This window comes from Microcebus murinus, chromosome 2 (assembly GCF_040939455.1).
Source record: "Microcebus murinus isolate Inina chromosome 2, M.murinus_Inina_mat1.0, whole genome shotgun sequence".
NCBI classification, from domain to species: Eukaryota; Metazoa; Chordata; class Mammalia; order Primates; family Cheirogaleidae; genus Microcebus; species Microcebus murinus.
In genome coordinates, this window is record NC_134105.1 from 28,872,530 (window position 1) to 28,882,574 (window position 10,045).

Consider the following 10,045-nt stretch of genomic DNA (forward strand, 5'->3'; position numbering starts at 1 on the left):
TGTTTCACCTACTGGGGGGGGGGGGCTGAAGCTCTTGAGCCCAGGAGTTCAAGGTTGCAATGAGCTATGATCACACCACTGCCCTGTAGCCTGGGCTACAGAGCTAGACCTTGTCTCTAGAAGAAAAAAGAAAAGAAAAGAAACTCTGGGGGTGGGGGCCCAGCAGTCTGTGGTTTAACAATCCCTCCAGGTGATTCCAATGCAGGCTAAGCTTTAGACCTGGCTCTATAGACAGTACTACTCTCCCTGGGTCATTGCCCCTGTTCACCTGGATTTGATTGTCATCGTGCAATGACTCCTGCATCTGCATCCACAGCCCAGTCCCACTCTCTTGAGTTCCACCATGATCCACAGGCCACATTAAATTCACGAATCCCCAGGCTGAACTGAGGGGCTCTCCCTGCTCCTCCTCCTGTGTCCCCGGCCCAGTGCATCAAACACTGCAGGTGCTTCCTCTGGGCCCTGAGAGTGACACTCAGACTTCTTGCCTGCGGTTCCTGGTCAGTCTCCAGACTCTTTTTGAAGACTCCTGCCTGGCTTATGACACACTCCATCTACTCTGGCCCTTTGGCCCTGCAGGACCTTTGCACTGGCTGCATCCTTGTTCCAGGACTCAGCTTCCCCAGCTGGAGCCTCTCTCATGCTCCAGGTCTCAGCTCAAGCATCTCCTCCTCAGAGAGGCCACCCTTCCCTAGTAGGTGCCTCTGTCACCTCTGTCATGGCGCTATGCTTATTACCATCCCAGAATGAATGAAAATCTATCACGTATCTATTTATTTGGAGCATAAGCTCTTTGAGGGCAGAGGCCTGGCAGGTCCTGTTCGTTCTTGTATCCACAGTTCCTAGCATTGAGCAGGTGCTCATTGGCCCTCCCCATCCACCCATTTGCCCAGACCAAAAGAACCTGGGCATTGGCCTGTTTCTCTTCTCACTCCATTCCCCCATCTTCCCACCACCAGCGCACAGATCCTGCACCTGCCTCCTAGGAGCCTCAGACCCACCCCACTTCTTCCACTCTAGCAGTCTCTCAGCCTGGTCTTCTCCCACCCCCTTCCATTCCCCCACTGTAGCCACAGTTATATTTATAAAATGCAGATCCAATCCTGCCACTCCCCTGCTTAATATCTTCAGTAACTCTCCATTGCATTCAGAGTAAACTTTAATGTTTTAACAAAGGCTTCCCAACACATCCTGCCTCTGCTTTCCTCTCCCTCCTCATCCATGGTGCCTCCCACCAACTTCCAGCAGAGCTCTAGCCTTTTTAAACCTTCAGCTCTGAAGTGACCTGCTCTAGAAAGCCTGCCTTCCCTTCCTTGGGTGTCCATTCTAGAACTGTCTCCCTCCCTGACCCTCCGCGGACAGGCAGTGCCAGGCTGTCAGTCTTGTTCACGTTGCATCCAGGTATGGACACAGGGCAGGCACTGTGGAGCATCTCAGACCCCACTCCTCCATCATGCAGCTCATGACCTGGGGGAGGAGAGGGCAGGCTTGCAAGAGTCTTAAAAGCAAAGAGAGTTGTTTTGCAGGACAGTGGAGGAGCAATGGTTTAGAAGCAGCGGGGAAGGGCCATTGCCAGCAGAGGATGGGAGAGTGACAGACAGAGGCCCTCAGGGAGGCAGGGTCAGAGGGAGTCAAGGCTTTCTGATTGTAGAAGGTTTGCAGTGAGGCAGGCCGGGAAGGACGGGTGAGAAGGAATACCACGCAGCAGGGTGGTCCATTGGGGAAGGTGTGGACTTTGGACCATATAGTTTAGGAGTCATCAACATATAGGTGATAGAGTGATAGGAATTATATAACTCTAAGTAGTAGTGCTAAAAAAAATGAAAGAAAGAAAGGAAAGAAATCACACAACCCACTTGGTTCCTGAAACACATGCAGAGTGGTCAACCAGTAGAAGCTGTTGTTGTGGGTTTGGGGACCACAGGGCCTGACTGGATATGATCCAAAAGTCTTAACTGTGGTCAGCGTGAACTGGCACAGGGAGCTGGGCTCTCATGGGGGGCATGGGACACACTGTCCTGAATCCTGGTGGCCCTGGGGCTGATACTGAGATGGGGATCACACAAGAATCCATTTATCTGGAAAGCCCTTGAATCAACAGAGGGATATAAAAGAAAGAAGATTTTGGTTTTGATGGGTGGGCACTGGTGGAAAAGCTGGCTTCCCCATCTGCCTGGCCACCCAAATCAAATCCCCATGACTCTTCCCGATGCCTGCAACAGCTTCCTTACCCATCTCCTCCTGCGCCCCTGCATCCACTCTGCACGTGGCAGCCAGAGTCATTTTTCAAAAATGTAAATGAGACCATGTCACCAGCCTCACTCAGCTGATATCCTGAGGCTTCCCAGGGTGCTTAAGGTAGGAGCTGGCAATAATGTTTTCCAAACTGAGGTGGCACAGGGGATAACTTTAGGTGGGACATGGAGGACCATTTTTAATTTCAGCTGTGGATTAGAAAAATATAAGTGGTATGTCAGTCATTTGATTTCATGAATATTCTTGCTTAGAAGGATACAATTTAAAGAAACATTTTAGGGAAATGATAGTATAAGTGGAGCCCCATGAAAAGGGTGCTGGAATGAGGCTCAGGAAATTAGGCCCCTCTTCAGTCTCATCTGGGGCTCTCTGTCCCTCCCTCCCTCCCTGCTCTAGCTACACTGGCTTTGCAGGTCCTTGAAGACATCACACGCTCACCCACCAGGAATGTTCTGGAATGTTCTCACCAACCTCACCCCCGCACCACATTCCCCATCTCTTGCTAAGATAACCGCTCTCAGATCTCCATCCAGTGCCACTCTCTGGGGCAGGGGTCTCTCGTGATCAGGGGCCCTTGTTGTTTATGTCCCACAGGCCCTCCACTTTCCCTTCATAGCACTTTGTGACATCTGGTTTGTGTGTCTGTGATTACATCTAAGCCCCCACTAGAATGTGAGCATCTCGAAGCTGGACCGTATCTTGCTCACCATTGTATGCCCAGCGCCAAGCACAGTGCCAGACACATACTGAGCACTCATTTCAATGAATGAATGCCTGAACAAATGAATGAGCCCAGCGACTTGACCTAGTGGCTCCTGCATCCATCCTTTGCATGTTGACACCACCCAGCTTATGGTTGCTCCTGTGGAGTTAGGAATTGCCTTGGCACCAGCCTTTGAACGTGTGGCCCCACATCAGTGTTTGCACCTGGCTTCACTAATTACGTAGCTGGTCCTGAGCAGACAGTCGAGGCAACTGAAAGGCAAGGACGGGGAGGGGTGGAGATGGCTGATGCCTCCTTCTGGAGCATGCTGAGAAGGAAGGAGACATGGACAGGGTCGCAGACTGTCTCTGCCAACCTGGACCTGGTCCTGGCTCTGCTACCAGGTGTCATGGAGATCCAGTCTGGACCCTCTTTCTAGGGGTCCCAGGAGAGCCATGCGAGTGGGCTCAGGGGCTTCTGCGTCAGCTTTCTAAGGAGCCTCTAGCCGCTCCCCCTGTCCAAGGCTTGGCCTCTTCCTCCTGGGTTCTCCCACACGACAGTGTTTGCTTATTCTGGATACCACAGCCCCACTGGCGCCAGACCTTTGCTATAGGAAGTTTAGGTCCCGAGTATACATTGTTTTAATTAAAAAATGTTTAAATATAGAAAGCCCAGAGACCAGCATAACAAACACCCATGTATACTCAGCTCCCAGAATAATCAATTATTAACATTTTTGCTTCCTGTATATGTATTCCCCTCCATCCCTAAGGTCTAGGATGGCTGTTGAATGCTTCAGATATATTTTTATATAAAATAAATAGAACATCATAGATAAAGCTGAAGTCCCCTTTGTTCCTCTGTCCAATCTAATTCCTCTCCCTCTCTTTTTTTCCTAGGAGCAGTTGTTATTATTAATTTCATGTGTATCCTTACAGTCTATTTCTATGAGCAAAACAGAAGGTGTCCTCATGGCTGCATTATTCTTAATAGGCAAAAAGCAGAAGCAACCCAAATGTTCATCAGCTGACAAATGGATAACAAGATGTGGTATATCCATACAATGAAATATTATTAAGCAATAAAAAGAAATTAAATGCCTATCCACGCCAACATGAATCAGCCTTGAAAACATTATAAGTGACAGAAGCCAGACACAGAAGGCCACATATTATATGACTCCATTTACACAGAATACACAAATCCATAGAGACAGAAGGTAGATGAGAGGTTGCCAAGGAGGAAGAGTAGAATACAAGTGGCTGATTAATGGCTTCTTTTTGGAGTGATAAAAATGTTCTAGACATTGGCCTAGGCAAAGAAGTTATGAAGAAGACCCCAAAGGCAATCACAGCAGCAACAAAAATAAATAAATGGGACCTGATCAAATTAAAGAGCTTCTGCACAGCCAAGGAAACTGTCAAGAGAGCAAACAGACAACCCACAGAATGGGAGAAAATTTTCACAAGCTACACATCCTATAAAGGGCTGATAACTAGAATTTATTTAGAACTCAGGAAAATCAGCAAGGAAAAATCAAACAACCCTATCAAAAAATGGGCAAAGGACATGAACAGAAATTTTTCAAAAGAAGACAGAATAATGGCCAACAAACATGAAAAAATGCTCAACATCTCTAATCATCAAGGAAATGAAAATCAAAATCACAATGAGATATCACTTATCTCCAGTGAGAATGGCTCTTATTAACAAGTCCCGAAACAATAAATGTTGGCCTGGGTGGATGCAGAGAGATAGGAACACTCCTACACTGCTGGTGGGACTGCAAACTAGTTCAACTTCTGTGGAAAGCAATATAGTGATACCTTAAAGCGATACAAGTAGATCTACCATTTGATCCAGCAAACCCACTACTGGGCATCCACCCAAAAGATCAAAAGTCACTTTATGAAAAAGACTTGAATGTTTATAGCAGCACAATTCACAATTGCAAAGTTGTGGAAACAACCCAAGTGCCCATCAATTCATGAGTGGATTAATAAAATGTGGTATATGTATACCATGGAGTACTATTCAGCTTTAAGAAACAATGGTGAGGGCGACTTCTGGGGCCCCCCTCTCTTTGGACCCCAGAACCTCGTCCACAATTTAAAAAAAAAAAAAAAAAAAAAAGAAACAATGGTGATAAAGCACCTCTTGTATTTTCCTGGAGAGAGCTGGAACCCATTCTAAGTGAAGTATCTCAAGAATGGAAAAACAGGCCAGTGTGGTGGCTCACGCCTGTAATCCTAGCTCTCTGGGAGGCCGAGGCGGGCGGATTGCTCAAGGTCAGGAGTTCGAAACCAGCCTGAGCAAGAGTGAGACCCCCCCAAAAAAGAGTGAGACCCTGTCTCTACTATAAATAGAAATAAATTAATTGGTCAACTAATATATATAGAAAAAATTAGTCGGGCATGGTGGTGCATGCCTGTAGTCCCAGCTACTCTGGAGACTGAGGCAGGAGGATTGCTTGAGCCCAGGAGATTGAGGTTGCCGTCAGCTGGGCTGACACCATGGCACTCACTCTAGCCTGGGCAACAAAGTGTCAAAAAAAAAAAAAAAATGGAAAACAAGCACCACATGTACTCACCAGCAAATTGGTATTAATGGATTAACACCTAAATGGACATATAGGAATAATATTTATTGGGTGTCGGGCAGGTGGAGGGGGGAGGAGGGGACGGGTATACACAAACACCATGAGTGAGATGTGCAATGTTTGGGGGATGGCCACGCTTGAAGCTCTGACTCGAGGTGGGGGGGGGGGGCATGGGCAATATACGTAACCTTAACATTTGTACCCCCATAATAAGTTGAAATAAAAAAATGTTTTGGAATTAGATAGGGGTGATGGTTACAAAGCTCTGAATATATTAAAAACCACTGAATTGTATAGTTTAAAATACTTAAAATGATTAACTTTAAGTACATTTTTTATTATGGGAAAAGATTCATAACATTAAGTTTACCATCTGAACCATTTTAAGTGTACTGTTCAGCAGTGTTAACTATATTTAAATTGTGCAACCAATCTCTAGAACTTTTTCATCCTGCAAAACTCTAAACTTAATAATTCTCCCACCCACTCACCCTTGGAAACTACCTTTCCATTTTCTGTTTCTATGATTATGACTGGTTTAGACACTTCATATGGGTTGAAGCAGATGGTATTTGTCCTTTTGTGACTGGCTTATTCCCCTTAGCATAATGTCCTTGATGTTCATCCATATTGTAGTATGTGACAAGATTTCCTTCCTTGTTTAAGGTTGCATAATACTCCACTGTATATACAACATTTTCTTTTCTTTTCTCTTTTCTTTTCTTCTTCTTTTTTTTTTTTTTTTAGACAGAGTCTCGCTTTGTTGCCCAGGCTAGAGTGAGTGCCGTGGCGTCAGCCTAGCTCACAGTAACCTCAAACTCCTGGGCTAAAGCAATCCTCCTATCTCAGCCTCCCGAGTAGCTGGGACTACAGGCATGCAAACCATGCTCGGCTGATTTTTTCTTTCTTTTTATTTTTTTTAGACTAGTCAAGTGCAGTAGTGAGGAGGGGGCAGCTGATTTTTTCTATATATATTAGTTGGCCAATTAATTTATTTCTATTTATAGTAGAGATGGGGTCTCGCTCTTGTTCAGGCTGGTTTCGAACTTCTGACCTTGAGCAATCCACTTGCCTTGGCGTCCCAGAGTGCTGGGATTACAGGCGTGAGCCACCACCCCCAGCCACAACATTTTCTTTCTTTCTTTTTTTTTTTTTTTTTTTTTTTTTTTTTTTTTTTGAGACAGAGTCTCACTTTGTTGCCCGGGCTAGAGTGAGTGCCGTGGCGTCAGCCTAGCTCACAGCAACCTCAATCTCCTGGGCTCGAGTGATCCTTCTGCCTCAGCCTCCCGGGTAGCTGGGACTACAGGCATGCGCCACCATGCCCGGCTAATTTTTTATATATATATCAGTTGGCCAATTAATTCCTTTCTATTTATAGTAGAGACGGGGTCTCGCTCAGGCTGGTTTTGAACTCCTGACCTTGAGCAATCCGCCCGCCTCGGCCTCCCAAGAGCTAGGATTACAGGCGTGAGCCACAGCGCCCGGCCCTTTCTTTTTTTTTTTTTTTTTTTTTTTGAGACAGAGTCTCACTTTGTTGCCCAGGCTAGAGTGAGTGCTGTGGCGTCAACCCAGCTCACAGCAACCTCAAACTCCTGGGCTCAAGCAATCCTCCTGCCTCAGCCTCCCGAGTAGCTGGGACTACAGGCATGTGCCACCATGCCCGGCTAATTTTTTCTGTATATATTAGCTGGCCAATTAATTTCTTTCTATTTATAGTAGAGATGGGGTCTCGCTCTTGCTCAGGCTGGTTTTGAACTCCTGACCTCAAGCAATCAGCCCGCCTCGGCCTCCCAGAGTGCTAGGATTATAGGCGTGAGCCACCGCGCCGGGCCCACAACATTTTCTTTATTTTCTCATCTGTCAGTGGACATTTTTGGGATATTTCTGCCTCTTGGCTATTGTGAATAATGCTGTGTGAACATGGGTGTGCAAATATCTCTTTGAGACCCTTTTTTGAATTATTTTGGACATATACTCAGAAATGATATTGCTGGATCATATGGTAATTCTATTTATTTATTTATTTTTTGAGACAGATTCTTGCACTGTTGCCCTGGCTAGAGTGCTATGGTGTCAGTCTAGCTCACAGCAACCTCAAACTCCTGGGCTCAAGCGATCCTCCTGCCTCAGCCTCCCGAGTACCTGGGACTACAGGCGCATGCCACCACACTCAGCTAATTTTTTCTATTTTTAGTTGCTTGGCTAATTGTTTTTTGTTTTGTTTTGTTTTTTTTTTTAGTAGAGACAGGGTCTCACTCTTACTCAGGCTGGTTGGTAATTCTATTTTTAATTTTTTGAGGACCCTCATACTGTTTTCCATAGTGGCTGTACCATTTCTCATTCCCACCAACCAACCCAGTGCTCAAGTAGCTGGAACCCAGGGAATAAGGATTCCAGTTACTCTGCCTCTTCACCAACACTCGTTATTTCCTGTCCTTTTGTTAGTGGCCATCTTAATGGGTGTGACGGTATTATTATGTGAATTTTATTTCAATAATTTTAAAAACTGTGATTTAAAAATATTTTTCTGAGCCGGGCACAGTGGCTCACGCCTGTAATCCTAGCTCTCTGGGAGGCTGAGGCGGGCGGATCCTTTGAGCTCAGGAGTTTGAAACCAGCCTGAGCAAGAGCGAGACCCCGTCTCTACTATAAATAGAAAGAAATTAATTGGCCAACTAACATATATATATAGAAAAAATTAGCTGGGCATGGTGGCACACGCCTGTAGTCCCAGCTACTCGGGAGGCTGAGGCAGGAGGATTGCTTGAGCCCAGGAGTTTGAGGTTGCTGTGAGCTAGGCTGACGCCATGGCACTCACTCTAGCCTGGGCAACAAAGTGAGACTCTGTCTCAAAAAAAAAAATTTTTTTTTCTTATAGATATATTACTGCAACTTGTTTGTTTACTCATATTATATTGCTACATATAGATCTGGTTCATTTATTAAATGACTAAATTGACTTTTTGTGTTTTGTTTTGTTTTTGAGAAAGGGTCTTACTCTGTTTTCCAGACTGGAGTTGTAGCGGCATGATCACAGCTCACTGCAACCTCCAATTCCCAGGCTCAAGTGTGATCCTCTTGGGTCAGCCTCCTGAGTATCTAGGACTACAGGCACATGCAACAATACCTGGCTAATATTTTTTTTTTTTTTTTTTTTTTTGAGACAGAGTCTCACTGTTGCCCGGGCTAGAGTGCTGTGGCGTCAGCCTAGCTCACAGCAACCTCAAACTCCTGGGCTCAAGCGATCCTTCTGCCTCGATCTTCCTAGTAGCTGGGACTACAGGCAGGCACCACCATGTCCAGCTAATTTTCTCTGTATATATTTTTAGTTGGCCAATTAATTTCTATTTTTAGTAGAGATGGGGTCTCGCTCTTGCTCAGGCTGGTTTTGAACTCCTGAGCTCAAGCAATCCTCCTGTCTCGGCCTCCCAGAGCTAGGATTACAGGCGTGAGCCACTGCGGCCAGCCTTAATTTTTTTTAAGACAGAGTCTCGGCCAGGCACAGTGGCTCATGCCTGTAATCCTAGCACTCTGGGAGGCTGAGGCAGGCGGATTGCTCCAGGTCAGGAGTTCGAAACCAGCCTGAGCCAGACCCCATCTCTACTATAAAAATAGAAAGAATTAATTGGCCAACTAATATATATAGAAAAAATTAGGTGGGCATGGTGGCACATGCCTGTAGTCCCAGCTACTTGGGAGGCTGAGGCAGGAGGATTGCTTGAGCCCAGGAGATTGAGGTTGCTGTGAGCTAGGCTGATGCCACGGCACTCACTCTAGCCTGGGCAACAAAGTGAGACTCTGTCTCAAAAAAAAAAAAGACAGAGTCTCACTCTGTCGCCCTGGCTAGAGTGCTGTAGCATCAGCCTAGCTCACAGCAACTTTAAACTCCAGGGCTCAAGCAATCCTCCTGCCTCAGCCTCCCAAGTAGCTGGACTATAGGCATGTGCCACCATGGCCGGCTCATTTTTTCCATGAGTTTTTAGTTGTCCAGCTAATTTCATTCTAATTTTAGTAGGGATGGAGTCTCACTCTTGCTCAGGCTGGTCTTGAACTACTGAGCTCAAGCGATCCTTCAGTCTCAGCCTCCCAGAGTGCTAAGATTACAGATGTGAGCCACCATGCCCAGCCTCCTGGCTAATTTTTTAAAAACAATTTTGTGGAGGTGGGGTCTTACACTGTTGTTCTGGCTGATCTCGATCTCCTGGCCTCAAGCAATCCTCCAGCCTTGGCCTCCCACAGTGCTGGGGCACCTGGCCTCAATTGTCTTTTTTTTTTTTTTTTTTTTTTTTTTGAGACAGAGTCTCGCTTTGTTGTCCAGGCTAGAGTGAGTGCCGTGGCGTCAGCCTAGCTCACAGCAACCTCAAACTCCTGGGCTCGAGTGATCCTTCTGCCTCAGCCTCCCGAGTAGCTGGGACTACAGGCATGCGCCACCATGCCCGGCTAATTTTTTATATATATATCAGTTGGCCAATGAATTTCTTTCTATT